The following is a 17,150-nucleotide window of genomic DNA, read 5'->3' on the forward strand; positions in this document are numbered from 1 at the left end:
TCCCTAACAAGCTCTAGTAACCAATAAAACTAGTTAGTACTTCCTAACAAGGCCTAATAACCAATAAAAACTAGTTAGTACTTCCTAACAAAACCTAGTAACCAATAAAAACTATTTAGTACTTCCTAACAAGGCCTAGTAGCCAATAAAAACCAGTTAGTACTTCCTAACAAGCTCTAGTAACCAATAAAAACTAGTTAGTACACCCTAACAAGCTCTAGTAACCAATAAAAACTAGTTAGTACTTCCTAACACGGCCTAGTAACAAATAAAACTAGTTAGTACTTCCTAACAAGCTCTAGTAACCAATAAAACTAGTTAGTACTTCCTAGCAAGGCCTAGTAATCAATAAAACCAGTTAGTACTTCCTAACAAGCTCTAGTAACCAATAAAACTAGTTAGTACACCCTAACAAGCTCTAGTAACCAATAAAACTAGTTAGTACTTCCTAACACGGCCTAGTAACAAATAAAACTAGTTAGTACTTCCTAACAAGCTCTAGTAACCAATAAAACTAGTTAGTACTTCCTAGCAAGGCCTAGTAATCAATAAATACTAGTTAGTACTTCCTAACAAGGCCTAGTAACCAATAAAAACTAGTTAGTACTTCATAACAAGGCCTAGTAACCAATAAAAACTAGTTAGTACTTCCTAACAAGGCCTAGTAACCAATAAAAAGCAGTTAGTACTTCCTAACAAGCTCTAGTAACCAATAAAAACTAGTTAGTACTTCCTAACAAAGCCTAGTAACCAATAAAAAAGCAGTTAGTACTTCCTAACAAGCTCTAGTAACCAATAAAACTAGTTAGTACTTCCTAACAAGCTCTAGTAACCAATAAAAACTAGTTAGTACTTCCTAACAAGGTCTAGTAGCCAATAAAAACTAGTTAGTACTTCATAACAAGGCCTAGTAACCAATAAAAACTAGTTAGTACTTCCTAACAAGGCCTAGTAACTAATAAAAACTAGTTAGTACTTCCTAACAAGGCCTAGTAACCAATAAAAACTAGTTAGTACTTCCTAACAAGCTCTAGTAACCAATAAAAACTAGTTAGTACTTCCTAACAAGCTCTAGTAACCAATAAAACTAGTTAGTACTTCCTAACAAGGCCTAGTAACCAATACAAAGCAGTTAGTACTTCCTAATAAGGTCTAGTAACCAGGTCTAGTAACAGTTGGTGCTATATTTTGGTACATAGTTTCATTGTTGTATAAAGAACACTGCATTCGCCGAATTAAGTAAAATTGAGTTTATTTCAAAATCATATTTCCTCGAGACTTGAACGATGAAACAATTCTCCGCTACTAGAAAGTGGTTTTAATATTTGAAAATATTCAGATGTGTCAAAGTAGCGATAACAACAATGTTCTTGTTTAGATCAGAGAGGAAAAGAGCACGTTGTGTCACTAGATTATAACGATAAGTCACTAAGATCTAACTAACTTGATCTATGTTAAATAGAACAAACGGTTGTACTGATAAGGAATAGTTTCTAATTCAATGATAAACAACTAAATACTACGTGGTCGAAACATTGAATTACAAAAAATATATGCACACATCTGGAGATTGCTTTGTTAGTTAGATATCATGATACAGTACTTAGAAAATAGGTGTCAGTCATTACAACCGAAACGAAGTTCGGTTTGAATTTCGCGCAAAGCTGCACGAGGGATATCTGTGCTAGCCGTTCCTAATGTAGCAGTGTAAGACTAGAGGGAAGGCAGCTAGTTATCACCACCCACCGACAATTCTTGAGCTACTTCTTTGACCAACGAATAGTGGGATTGACCGTTACGTATAACGCCCCCACGGTTGAAAAGGCGAGTATGCTTGGTGTGACGAGGATTCGAACCCGTGACCCTCAGATTACAAATCGAGTACCTCAACCACTTGGCCATGCCAGGTCGCCGAAAGGTGTTAGTAAAACGTCTGTGGCTAAGCCTTTTCACTTCTTGACGTATTTTAGATCGATATCAGTTTTCCTTTGATTGTGATATTTTTGTAACTTTCTTGTGGTCTAGTGGTTAACGTTTCGGGCTGCAAATTGATTGTTCGGCACAACGCATTCATCTGTGGACACAGATTTTAATATTTTATCATTTCCTGTTAAATTTCATTTAATGTGTTTATGTAATAACACCATGACAAATATTGAGCTATTTCTCATAATTGTTTCTTTAGTTTTTATTAAACTCTTACTAATAGTGTTATTCGCAATGTAACATGTTCAGTTTTCAGTTTATCCCAAATAAGTTTAGTTTTTTGTTATGTGTGTGTGGTTGTGTTTACTGTGGTTTTTCCTTACCAATAACGTAGAACATGCTTGGTTTAGCGGATCGTGTACAAGTGACCTTCTTAGCGTAACCTTTTCTTACAATTACCTCCATTTTGCCTTGTTTATTAACTGGAAATACCCTGTAAGTCTTGGCATGTAGGATTTCTCCCTCTCCTTGATTTTTACATACAGAAATGTCATGAGACATGTCAACATCCATTCAATAAATTTCGACTATGCATGTCACTGGGACATCTCGAAACCCTTGAAAGTTGGAAGTGGGTATGGTTAAGAATTTACAATACATTACCTTGTTAAAACTTGAGAAATACTGTACATTAAGGTGTTAAAACTTGAGAAATACTGTACATTAACGTGTTAAAACTTGAAATACTGTACATTAATGTGTTAAAACTTGAGAAATACTGTACATTAAGGTGTTAAAACTTGAGAAATAGTGTACATTAAGGTGTTAAAACTTGAGAAATACTGTACATTAACGTGTTAAAACTTGAGAAATAGTGTACATTAAGGTGTTAAAACTTGAGAAATACTGTACATTAACGTGTTAAAACTTGAGAAATAGTGTACATTAAGGTGTTAAAACTTGAGAAATACTGTAAATTAACGTGTTAAAACTTGAGAAATACTGTACATTAACGTGTTAAAACTTGAGAAATAGTGTACATTAAGGTGTTAAAACTTGAGAAATACTGTACATTAACGTGTTAAAACTTGAAATAGTGTACATTAAGGTGTTAAAACTTGAGAAATACTGTACATTAACGTGTTAAAACTTGAAATACTGTACATTAATGTGTTAAAACTTGAGAAATACTGTACATTAACGTGTTAAAACTTGAGAAATACTGTACATTGATGTGTTAAAACTTGAGAAATGCTGTACATTGATGTGTTAAAACTTGAGAAATACTGTACATTAAGGTGTTAAAACATGAGAAATACTGTACATTAAGGTGTTAAAACATGAGAAATACTGTATATTAATGTGTTAAAACAAGAGATATAGTGTACATTTTTACACAATAAGAAGTTTGATAAGGATTTGTTTTCTTTAAACGTATATCTCTAGAATAGACTATCCGTGTTTTCCCCACCACAAGAATCAATACCTGAGTTTTAGAGTTGTGAGTTTTACAATTTGTCTCTGAGCCACTGATAAGCGTTTAGTAGAAACAAGTTCTAACGCAGTACGAAGTTTTATAAGTAGCCTAAACAGTTTCAAAACGAGGGCTTGAGCTTTTGAAATTTACTTTATTTTAACTGGTTTTAATACTTGAACAATTAATTTACGTCCATAAATCTTGATTTAAAGTTTTTTCTTCGTACACATATAATTTACTTTGTGTATATGTCACTAGTTCATTTTTAAATCACTTAACTTTCTGTTGTGTGTGTGTGTGTGTTTTTCTTATAGCAAAGCCACACCTGGCTAATTTCTGTGTCCACTGAGGGGAATGAAACCACGGACTTTAGCGTTGTAAATCCATAGACGTAGGATGCTCGACTCGTAATCTGAGAGTCCTGGGTTCCAATCCCGTCACACCAAACATGTGCGCCATTTTAGTCATGGGTGCATCATAATGTGACGGTCAATCCCACTATTCGGTGGTGAAAAAGTAGCCAAAGAGTTGGCAGTGGGTGGTGATGACTAGCTGCCTTCTCTCCAGTCCTACACTGCTAAATGAGGGACGGCTAGCGCAGATAGTCCTCGTGGAGCTTTGCGCGAAATCCAAAATCAAACAAACAAACCACAGACTTAACGCTGTTCCACTGACAGACTTTATAGCTGTAACTTTATTGAATTGATATGAATTCAACTTCATATATTACTGTTTAAATATTTACTCTTTATACTAATTCATAACTTGAATTTTCTTCTGAAACTCGCGAACCATTTGAAAACTTTTTACTTCACTTTAAAAAAAAAAGTGAAATACAGAAACGTTTCAGAATCGCAAAGATGAACTAATACTTGTAATAATTTAGTCAGTTAAAACAGTTAATTAACTGACGCATAAACCACTGATGAAGTGTAGGAAACGCTACCTCTCGCAATTTTAATTTTTATTGTTGAATTTCGAGGGTGTATCATTTTTTCCATTGCAAAACGACCCACCGTAAGACTTTCGTGTCTAAGCGAACCCCTTCTCCTTGTTGCTCTCCATAAGTCGCTTAGTGTGTAAGAATGATGGATTGTTTCCAAGTTTCAACTATATTTGGCATGTCCTAATACTCGGTTTGCAATTTGCGGGTCGTAGGTTTGGATAACATTACCGTACATGCTCGCCCTCTCAACCAAGAGAATTTTATAATGTGATGGTCAATCCCTCTATTCTATAGTGGTGAGTGATGTTGACTGGCTTCTCTACAGTTTATCACTTCACAGTTAGAAGATAAGAACCAGCTAGCCCTCAAACAGTTTTGCGCAAAATTGAAGTAATCAAATATAGTCACAAGAAATCCATATACTTAGTATCCATTGACTTGATATGTCATTCTTTACTAGAAATATCATGGATACCTACTTTATCTCTTAGTACTTAGGGAATGCAAGGATGGGGCAAACATTCGTTTAAGAAGCTTGTGTAAACGTGAGTTATGTCGCTTTTTCAGACAAAGATCCTTCTTTATTGTGTTGTATACTGTTGCCTGGAGTACATGGACAGCTTTAACCACTTACTTCGAAATTCTAAATCTACGACCTAAATACATTTTATGATTTACATCTATGAATATTTTACGCCAAAGGGGTTGTTAAATAATGTCCTAAAAAGCGATCAAATGTCAGTGGAATCACACTACCTACGAATGCCATATAATGTCTAAATGTATTTCTGATACAGTCCGTTCCACCACACTGTATATCGACTGGATTCTCACACGACTTACATTAATATGCATAAACAAACTCAACCCTTTATACGACTGCTACAGATTTGTTTTGTCATTTTTATACATCCAGTTGCACAATTTGAGCCAAAACCTGAAATATTAAAACTGTTTTAGATAAATCTGGCAATCAATGATTATCAAATCGGTTTTAATTAAACAAGCAGCAAACCGAATAGTCTTTAACCAAAAAAGTGATCCAGTTGTCACCACAGTTTCAGCCAACGAAATCTAGAAATGTATTTAAGTTACGGATATCTATCTGAATGTATAACTGTGGCAAAGATATTTACAAATAAATAATCGTAATTTATTTTGTTATAAATCTTCTAGTCAAGTTTTAGACGAAACTCATCTGTCTAGATAACTTCACTTATTTTTAGTTTACTAAAAAACAAAGATAGATTTTTGTGGGTTTTTTTTCACACTTGCTAACTCAGACCGAGGCTGTCATAATTAATGAACCCTTTTGACTAGTCTCATACAAGCTGTATACTCATCTAACGAAGCACCAGTTTCGCGTTGAGTGTAAATCTCGGCGGTGCAATCACTGTCGAAGTTTGAGCTGTTAGACGGATTCGAACTACATACCACAATTTTCACAGTCACTCACAATACCAACTTCAACAATAGACTTAATTACGTGAAGTGTGAACAGAGCCACAGGTGGCGCCACAAGCGTCACAAATTGTAACTTTCTCAGCATGCAGCCGTCTAGTGGTCTATGTGAACTCAGTTTATGACTCGTTGGGAATATTTCTCTCGGCTCACTTTGAATGCCTCATTCTTGCGTGCCTCGCCCCTATTGTGACTTTGCTACTACCTTACTTGGTCTACCAAAAAATAGAAACCGAGATGGCCTGTGGTACGTTATGCAAACAAAGCAACTACATGTTAAACTAAAGGCTGGGAATATAAAGAAAACATGTCAGCGACACAAAAAACACCGTTTTAGCTTCATTTCCAAAAAAATCGTGTTATTTGTTACAAGCAACTGAAATATTTTCACGGGAATTTGACGTAAAATGTGAACCAAAGTAAGTGGAAACTTTGACGTGTAACAACTGAATGGCATGCAAATAAAATATTGTAGTATAAAAATTGAATGTTATACGAATAACATGAGAATCTGTGAATTATCCAATGAAACACAAGCTCTGTCCTGGAATGAAAATATAATTTACCAATGAAACACAAGCTCTGTCCTTGAATGAAATGATAACTTACCAATGAAACACAAGCTCTGTCCTTGAATGAAATGATAACTTACCAATGAAACACAAGCTCTGTCCTGGAACGAAATGATAACTTACCAATGAAACACAAGCTCTGTCCTGGAACAAAATGATAATCTACCAATGAAACACAAGCTCTGTCTTGGAACGAAATGATAACTTACCAATGAAACACAAGCTCTGTCCTGGAACGAAATGATAACTTACCAATGAAACACAAGCTCTGTCCTGGAACAAAATGATAATCTACCAATGAAACACAAGCTCTGTCCTGGAACGAAATGATAACTTACCAATGAAACACAAGCTCTGTCCTGGAACAAAATGATAATCTACCAATGAAACACAAGCTCTGTCCTGGAACAAAATGATAATTTACCAATGAAACACAAGCTCTGTCCTGGAACAAAATGATAATCTACCAATGAAACACAAGCTCTGTCCTGGAACAAAATGATAATTTACCAATGAAACACAAGCTCTGTCCTGGAACAAAATGATAATTTACCAATGAAACACAACTATTTGATAGCCTGAAGAACACTGTTCATATAATATATAAATATTTCTGATGTAATCTTTGTGTTATCCTTTGATGTAATCCCAGTAGCATATTCATATGTTTAAGAACTCGCATCGCTGGAAACCGGATTTCGATACCCGTAGTGAGCAAAGAATGTTTTAATTTTTTTATTCTAGAGAAATATTTGTTGCTGGTTTGAAAATTTACAATTACTAAATTTGTTCCCCTGCTGGAACAGCAGTAAGTTTAAAGACTCATAATGCTAAAATCCTGGGTTCGATTCCTCGCCATGAACCGAGCAGAATGGGTTCATTTGGTTTTGTTCTGAGAAAAGAAAAAGCAAGCGACGAATAATCAATCAACCCGCTAGTACAGCGGTAAGTCTACGGGTTTACAATGCTAGAATGGGGGGTTCGATCCCACTGGGTAGGCTGAACAGATAGCCCAATGTGGCTTTGCTATAAAAAAAACACACGAATAATTAATTTTTAAAACTTTTGACAAAGTATAGTTTCCTCTAATTATCAGTTATGTCCGTTTAATAATTAAAAAAAATGCATTTGGAGGACGTAATTCCTTTTCAGGCACTTTTGTTGTGCCATATATTAAGAGTTAAAAACAAAAATAAAACCTTCCACAATGTTAGTTTAACCTAACTAGGGCTAGTACCCACAAATGTTATTTTAACCTAACTAGGGTTAGTATCCACAATGTTAATTTAACCTAACTAGGGCTAGTACCCACAATGTTAGTTTAACTTAACTAGGGTTAATATTCACAATGTTAATTTAACCTAATAAGGACTAGTGTCCACAATATTAGTTTAGATTAAAAACGTCGCATTTGTGTTCACTCTTAAATTCGTTGGGTAATTTTGATGGAATAAATTAATGTTGTTATTAATTTATTGGTTAGGATCTTTTCAATAGTACCCCAGTGGCTCAGCAGTATTACTACCCTAGGAACTGGGTTTCTAGACCCATGGCTGTCACAGAACAGAGAACCTGTTATGTAGCTTTTCACTTAAAAACAAACAATGCAAATCTTTGTAATGGATTGAAACCAAAGAAATTTATCATGAAATTACAGTTTGTCTGTTTTAGCACAAAGCTACACAAGGGATAACCTTCATTTTGTCCACGAGAATCAAATCTCGAATTTTAGCGTTGTAAGATCGTAAAATTTTCGCTGACCCTCTAAAGAACGAATTGAATTATCCATTAAATCACTTATAATTGTATAAAACAAAATAAAACTATAATGAAACGCTTGGTTAAGTCTTTGTAATGGGAAAATATCAAACAGTTCTGAATTAGAGGGCATACATAACCCTGCCACACAACACTGATCATACTTGGCCCTCATAAAATATGAAATTTTGTCCGTATGTCCGTCGTTTTCAATAGATGCGAACTTTTTTTCGCAGCTCGGTTAAGAATACTATACTGCATAAATCCGCCAACTTTCATCAAAATGGGATCATTTTTTACTAAGTTATAGAGCAAATATGGTGTAAAACCAATGGGTCCCTGGCTTTGACTTTGACCTTCCAAAACTAAACAATTCTACGTTGGGTCATAGTTCAAATATATACCAATTTTCGTCTAAATCCATTCAGCTGTTTTTGAGAATTCTTGCTGAAAAGCACACACTCACAAAGAAACAAAGAGATGAAAGCATAGCCTCCGTCCGCCTTTGGTGGGGAAGATCAAATATATTGATTAAATTATATGTAATGGGAAAAACAAACAAAAGAGTCGTAATAAAGTCACTAATTCTAGTGTTGGAAATACTTTTTGTGAGTAATTATAAGTTAGACCTTAGGTTTCATGCCGGCAATTCTTGTTAACTTCATAGTTGACTAATTTGTTACCATGTGTGTCTTTTTCAGGTACGATCGTGTCAAGAACTTGGCGATTAGGATAATATTCGTCGTTAGGCTATTATTAAATTAAGTTTAATAAATCAAAAAAAGGATAATAAATTTACCCAATTTCTTAATTAAGCTTTTAGCACTTATTGTTAACAACATAATGAGATAAAGTTTAGACATTTTTAAAATTGTAGACACAACGAAGTGAAAACCAAATTATTCCAGCATTTCACATCGGTTTAAAAGACTACTTGAAACGTAGCGTTTTGCGCCAAAAGTCAATTAGCAAATCAAACAGTAATTATATCTCTTGTTTCGCATCATTGTTAATCAAAAACGCTTAAATCAAATAGTTTTGTAACCAAGGTATTTCCATAGAACGTTTTGTATTTTAATTGTTTTTGTATATCAAAAATGTAAGCGAATATTTTAAAGTTAAATTTGCTCTCACCTTACTGATAGTACCTTTGGTTAATAACGTTGTTATCTGTGGCTCTGGGTAGAACAAATTTATCTATCTGTTTATCGTAAAACTATAATTATAAATACCACGATTACTGACCCGGCATGGCCAGGTAGTTAAGACACTAGACTCTTAATCAGAGGGTCACACATTCAAATACTTGTCGAACCAAACGTGCTCGCCCTTTCACCGATGGGGGCGTTATAATGTGACGTTCAATTGCACTATTCGTTGGAAAAAGAGTAGCCAAGAGTTGGCGGTGAATGGTAATAACTAGCTGCCTTCCCTCTAACCTTACACTACTAAATTAGGGACGGCTAGCGCAGACAGCCCTCGTGTGGCTTTGCGCGAAATTCAAACCAAACTAAAATTACTTTCGGATAAGTTTAAATTTCTGTGTGATTTATTCTTCTGGTTAATGGTATAAATAACATTCATATGATGCATCTTCATTGTTAATTGTGTAAATAAAACTGATATAAAATATTTTTTCTGTTTAATGGTGTATATAAAACTACTGATGTGTCCTTATGGTTAATGGTGTAAATAAAACTATTGATGTGTCCTTATATTTAATGGTGTAAATAAAACTATTGATGTGTCCTTATGGTTAATGGTGTATAGAAAACTACTGATGTGTCCTTATGGTTAATGGTGTAAATAAAACTATTGATGTGTCCTTATTGTTAATGATGTAAATAAAACTATTGATGTGTCCTTATGGTTAATAGTGTAAATAAAACTATTGATGTGTCCTTATGGTTAATTGTGTAAATAAAACTACTGATGTGTCCTTATGGATAATGGTGTAAATAAAACTATTGATGTGTCCTTATGGTTAATGGTGTAAATAAAACTATTGATGTGTCCTTATGGTTAATGGTGTATATAAAACTACTGATGTGTCCTTACGGTTAATGGTGTAAATAAAACTATTGATGTGTCCTTATATTTAATGGTGTAAATAAAACTATTCATGTGTCCTTATGGTTAATGGTGTATAGAAAACTACTGATGTGTCCTTATGGTTAATGGTGTAAATAAAACTATTGATGTGTCCTTATGGTTAATGGTGTAAATAAAACTATTGATGTGTCCTTATGGTTAATGGTGTATATAAAACTACTGATGTGTCCTTACGGTTAATGGAGTAAATAAAACTATTGATGTGTCCTTATATTTAATGGTGTAAATAAAACTATTGATGTGTCCTTATGGTTAATGGTGTAAATAAAACTATTGATGTGTCCTTATGGTTAATGGTGTATATAAAACTACTGATGTGTCCTTACGGTTAATGGAGTAAATAAAACTATTGATGTGTCCTTATATTTAATGGTGTAAATAAAACTATTCATGTGTCCTTATGGTTAATGGTGTATAGAAAACTACTGATGTGACCTTATATTTAATGGTGTAAATAAAACTATTGATGTGTCCTTATGGTTAATGATGTAAATAAAACTATTGATGTGTCCTTATGGTTAATAGTGTAAATAAAACTATTGATGTGTCCTTATGGTTAATTGTGTAAATAAAACTATTGATGTGTCCTTATGGTTAATGGTGTAAATAAAACTATTGATGTGTCCTTATGGTTAATGGTGTAAATAAAACTATTGATGTGTCCTTATGATAATGGTGTAAATAAAACTATTGATGTGTCCTTATGGTTAATGGTGTAAATAAAACTATTGATGTGTCTTTATGGTTAATGGTGTATATAAAACTACTGATGTGTCCTTATGGATAATGGTGTATATAAAACTATTGATGTGTCCTTATGGTTAATGGTGTAAATAAAACTATTGATGTGTCCTTATGGTTAATGGTGTATATAAAACTACTGATGTGTCCTTATGGTTAATGGTGTATATAAAACTACTGATGTGTCCTTATAGTTAATGGTGTATATAAAACTATTGATGTGTCCTTATATTTAGTGGTGTAAATAAAACTATTCATGTGTCCTTATGGTTAATGGTGTATATAAAACTATTGATGTGTCCTTATGGTTAATGGTGTAAATAAAACTATTGATGTGTCCTTATGGTTAATGGTGTATATAAAACTACTGATGTGTCCTTATGGTTAATGGTGTAAATAAAACTATTGATGTGTCCTTATGGTTAATGGTGTATATAAAACTAGTGATGTGTCCTTATGGTTAATGGTGTATATAAAACTATTGATGTGTCCTTATGGTTAATGGTCTAAATAAAACTATTGGTGTGTCCTTATGGTTAATGGTGTAAATAAAACTATTGATGTGTCCTTATGGTTAATGGTGTAATTAAAACTGACTATGAATTAACAATACAAATTGTCTTTTGTCTTTCTGGTAGCACGCACGATGCACGAGGAAAGACTTGCGCAGTTCGAGTTTGTAAAACTTTCTACACGAATGTAAGAAAAGACTGGATGGAGCGGATGATGTCCCCATGAGGTAGAGATTTGTTACTGTGAAAACCATCACACGAGAATGATGTATCTATCGCTCAGCTTGTAAAGACTGGAGCTTTGCTCACAGCAAAGCTGTTCTTACACAGACTGGCTTTACTTCGATGGTGACAAGGTTTTAAAGCCCTCTCAAAACTGGTAATAAAGATAATGTGTGAACATCCTTAGGTTTCTGACATCAGTGAAATGAAGTTAAAACATCGTATCATTGGTGGTGTGGTTCTTGTAACAATGGTAGTGGTATTGATAGAATTTCACCTGCGAGAAACTAGGATAAGGCTCAGGGTTAATTATTCAGGTGAACTTAACGACTTAACCCCTAGCAATTTTAACAAATGGTTCCTCAACAGAGACGGAGAAGTGAATATTTCAAGAAAAGGAACGGCCGCATCTGCCGTTAAAGTCCTTTCGCGAGCGTGACGAATACCAAAGAAGAGGAGTCGTATGACAACGAAAGTCTCAGATTAGCCAAAGGTTTAGAAGAGACGAAAGTGAAGCCACATGACGAAGCAGTAGATGATTTTTCTGACCTGTTAAACCTAGTGACAAAAATACCCCAAAGGTACGACGGACCAGGAGAGGAAAACGCCAAAAGAAGTTCAATCCCACACTGGCGGAGTTACTAGGATCAATCCCAAGTAAGATTTTTTTCGGTTTTTTTCTTATTTTCTACTGACTGAAGAAATAATTTGTTGATGGTAAATAATAAGAAAACGGACGGCAAACATCTAAGTATTGTTTGTTAATAGTCTCTGAATGTGTTGTAACTGTAATATATTAAATTCTGTAACACTTGCTATATAAATGATTATTTGAAGTAAGCTCAAAGCTACATAATGGGCTATCTGTGCTGTGCCCACCATGACTATCGAAACTATGGGTCAGGGGCGGTAAACTTTTGGTAAATGCGCATATGGCTTGTTGCTAATTAGTTCATATTTTAGTTAACTAGTAATGAAGTCGGAAAGTGGCTCTGCTGAGCGTTGGTGTTTTAGACATTTGTAGCAATCAACCCGAAACATACACGAAGCAATTTCTCAACCCCCCTCCCAAAAATGTAGGCCCAAAAACAAGATCCTCTTTCCGTCTCATTCCAAACCCCAAAGTCTAAAGTCTAAGGCAAGTCTAAAGACTTAGAAAGTTACAACCCAGGTTTAGATATCTGTGGTTCACACACCACAACCTCTTCACTTCTAATCTAAAGACTTAGAAAGTTACAACCCAGGTTTAGATATCTGTGGTTCACACACCACAACCTCTTCACTTCTAATCTAAAGAATTGGAAAGTTACAACCCAAGTTTATATATCTGTGGTTCACACACCACAACCTCTTCACTTCTAATCTAAAGACTTGGAACGTTACAACCCAGGTTTAGATATCTGTGGTTCACACACCACAACCTCTTCACTTCTAATCTAAAGACTTAGAAAGTTACAACCCAGGTTTAGGTATCTGTGGTTCACACACCACAACCTCTTCACTTCTAATCTAAAGACTTAGAAAGTTACAACCCAGGTTTATATATCTGTGGTTCACACGCCACAACCTCTTCACTTCTAATCTAAAGAATTGGAAAGTTACAACCCAGGTTTAGATATCTGTGGTTCACACACCACAACCTCTTCACTTCTAATCTAAAGACTTAGAAAGTTACAACCCAGGTTTAGATATCTGTGGTTCACACACCACAACCTCTTCACTTCTAATACTCTGACTACAAAAATCAAATGGATATCAAGTCTTTCTTCTTCAAAATGTTGTTATATCAGAATATGAATACATAACTTGGTATTCCACGTGAAATACACATATCTAACTTATTTACGATTCTGAATTCAGAATGGGTAAGCTGAAAGTTTCCTATTCTTAACATGAACACTTCTATGACTGAAGTCCGTAAGTCAAATGTTCTATAGTACAAAAAACTTTACCAACTCGTTTATATTCATATAGAAAATAAAATATTTTTTGATAACACAAGAGGAAACTTCACTAAATGGTTAATATTAATATAATACACAAAATGCTTTCTTCTTTATAGTGGAAGAAACCTTTCAAACTGGGAGATCTTTCACCTTGGAATAAGTCAGAACGAATTGTATAAGGAAGAAGACAAAGTTATAGATGATCTTCTACATGACATGGCTACCATGTCTATTGTTCACGTTGGTAGGTATTGTTACAATTACAGATCTTCTACATGACATGGCTACCATGTCTATTGTTCACGTTGGTAGGTATTCTTACAATTACTGATCTTCTACATGACATGGCTACCATCTCTATTGTTCACGTTGGTAGGTATTGTTACAATTACTGATCTTCTACATGACATGGCTACCATGTCTATTGTTCATGTTGGTAGGTATTGTTACAATTACTGATCTTCTACATGACATGGCTACCATGTCTATTGTTCATGTTGGTAGGTATTGTTACAATTACTGATCTTCTACATGACATGGCTACCATGTCTATTGTTCATGTTGGCAGGTATTGTTACAATTACTGATCTTCTACATGACATGGCAACCATGTCTATTGTTCACGTTGGTAGGTATTGTTACAATTACTGATCTTCTACAAGACATGGCTACCATGTCTATTGTTCACGTTGGTAGGTATTGTTACAATTACTGATCTACTACATGACATGGCTACCATGTCTATTGTTCACGTTGGTAGGTATTGTTACAATTACTGATCTTCTACATGACATGGCTACCATGTCTATTGTTCACGTTGATAGGTATTGTTACAATTACTGATCTTCTACATGACATTTCTACCATGTCTATTGTTCACGTTGGTAGGTATTGTTACAATTACTGATCTTCTACATGACATGGCTACCATGTCTATTGTTCACGTTGGTAGGTATTGTTACAATTACTGATCTTCTACATGACATGGCTACCATGTCTATTGTTCACGTTGGTAGGTATTGTTACAATTACTGATCTTCTACATGACATGGCTACCATGTCTATTGTTCATGTTGGTAGGTATTGTTACAATTACTGATCTTCTACATGACATGGCTACTATGTCTATTGTTACAATTAATGATTTTGTACATGACATTTCTACCATGTCTATTGTTCATGTTGGCAGGTATTGTTACAATTACTGATCTTCTACATGACATGGCTACCATGTCTATTGTTCACGTTGGTAGGTATTGTTACAATTACTGATCTTCTACATGACATGGCTACCATGTCTATTGTTCACGTTGGTAGGTATTGTTACAATTACTGATCTTCTACATGACATGGCTACCATATCTATTGTTCATGTTGGTAGGTATTGTTACAATTACTGATCTTCTACATGACATGGTTACCATGTCTATTGTTCACGTTGCTAGGTATTGTTACAATTACTGATCTTCTACATGACATGGCTACCATGTCTATTGTTCACGTTGGTAGGTATTGTTACAATTACTGATCTTCTACATGACATGGCTACCATGTCTATTGTTCACGTTGGTAGGTATTGTTACAATTACTGATCTTCTACATGACATGGCTACTATGTCTATTGTTACAATTAATGATTTTGTACATGACATTTCTACCATGTCTATTGTTCATGTTGGCAGGTATTGTTACAATTACTGATCTTCTACATGACATGGCTACTATGTCTATTGTTACAATTAATGATTTTGTACATGACATTTCTACCATGTCTATTGTTCATGTTGGCAGGTATTGTTACAATTACTGATCTTCTACATGACATGGCTACCATGTCTATTGTTCACGTTGGTAGGTATTGTTACAATTACTGATCTTCTACATGACATGGCTACCATGTCTATTGTTCACGTTGGTATGTATTGTTACAATTACTGATCTTCTACATGACATGGCTACCATGTCTATTGTTCACGTTGGTAGGTATTGTTACAATTACTGATCTTCTACATGACATGGCTACCATGTCTATTGTTCACGTTGGTAGGTATTCTTACAATTACTGATCTTCTACATGACATGGCTACCATGTCTATTGTTCATGTTGGTAGGTATTGTTACAATAAGTGATCTTCTACATGACATGGCTACTATGTCTATTGTTACAATTAATGATTTTGTACATGACATTTCTACCATGTCTATTGTTCATGTTGGCAGGTATTGTTACAATTACTGATCTTCTACATGACATGGCTACCATGTCTATTGTTCACGTTGGTAGGTATTGTTACAATTACTGATCTTCTACATGACATGGCTACCATGTCTATTGTTCACGTTGGTAGGTATTGTTACAATTACTGATCTTCTACATGACATGGCTACCATGTCTATTGTTCATGTTGGTAGGTATTGTTACAATTAATGATTTTGTACATGACATTTCTACCATGTCTATTGTTCATGTTGGCAGGTATTGTTACAATTACTGATCTTCTACATGACATGGCTACCATGTCTATTGTTCACGTTGGTAGGTATTGTTACAATTACTGATCTTCTACATGACATGGCTACCATGTCTATTGTTCACGTTGCTAGGTATTGTTACAATTACTGATCTTCTACATGACATGGCTACCATGTCTATTGTTCACGTTGGTAGGTATTCTTACAATTACTGATCTTCTACATGACATGGCTACCATGTCTATTGTTCACGTTGCTAGGTATTGTTACAATTACTGATCTTCTACATGACATGGCTACCATGTCTATTGTTCACGTTGGTATGTATTGTTACAATTACTGATCTTCTACATGACATGGCTACCATGTCTATTGTTCACGTTGGTAGGTATTGTTACAATTATTGAGCTTCTACATGACATGGCTACCATGTCTATTGTTCACGTTGGTAGGTATTGTTACAATTACTGATCTTCTACATGACATGGCTATTATGTCTATTGTTACAATTAATGATTTTGTACATGACATTTCTACCATGTCTATTGTTCATGTTGGCAGGTATTGTTACAATTACTGATCTTCTACATGACATGGCTACCATGTCTATTGTTCACGTTGGTAGGTATTGTTACAATTACTGATCTTCTACATGACATGGCTACCATGTCTATTGTTCACGTTGGTAGGTATTGTTACAATTACTGATCTTCTACATGACATGGATACTATGTTTATTGTTACAATTAATGATTTTGTACATGACATTTCTACCATGTCTATTGTTCATGTTGGCAGGTATTGTTACAATTACTGATCTTCTACATGACATGGCTACCATGTCTATTGTTCACGTTGGTAGGTATTGTTACAATTACTGATCTTCTACATGACATGGCTACCATGTCTATTGTTCACGTTGGTAGGTATTGTTACAATTACTGATCTTCTACATGACATGGCTACCATGTCTATTGTTCACGTTGGTAGGTATTGTTACAATTA

At 34.6% G+C, this 17,150-nt stretch overlaps 1 pseudogene across 1 annotated transcript in view; it reads left to right on the forward strand.

Annotated features, from left to right (window-relative positions):
* Positions 1-11,977: 11,977 nt before the first annotated feature.
* Positions 11,978-17,150, forward strand: part of LOC143226987 (extracellular serine/threonine protein CG31145-like) — a 28,553-nt pseudogene continuing 23,380 nt past the window's right edge. Inside the window, exons 1-3 of the transcript XR_013014820.1 lie at positions 11,978-12,044; positions 12,309-12,384; positions 13,790-13,917. The product of XR_013014820.1 is annotated as an extracellular serine/threonine protein CG31145-like (transcript). The remainder of the gene's footprint in view (positions 12,045-12,308; positions 12,385-13,789; positions 13,918-17,150) is intronic.

The sequence above is a fragment of the Tachypleus tridentatus genome, chromosome 9, assembly GCF_004210375.1.
Source record: "Tachypleus tridentatus isolate NWPU-2018 chromosome 9, ASM421037v1, whole genome shotgun sequence".
In the NCBI taxonomy this organism is placed as follows: domain Eukaryota; kingdom Metazoa; phylum Arthropoda; class Merostomata; order Xiphosura; family Limulidae; genus Tachypleus; species Tachypleus tridentatus.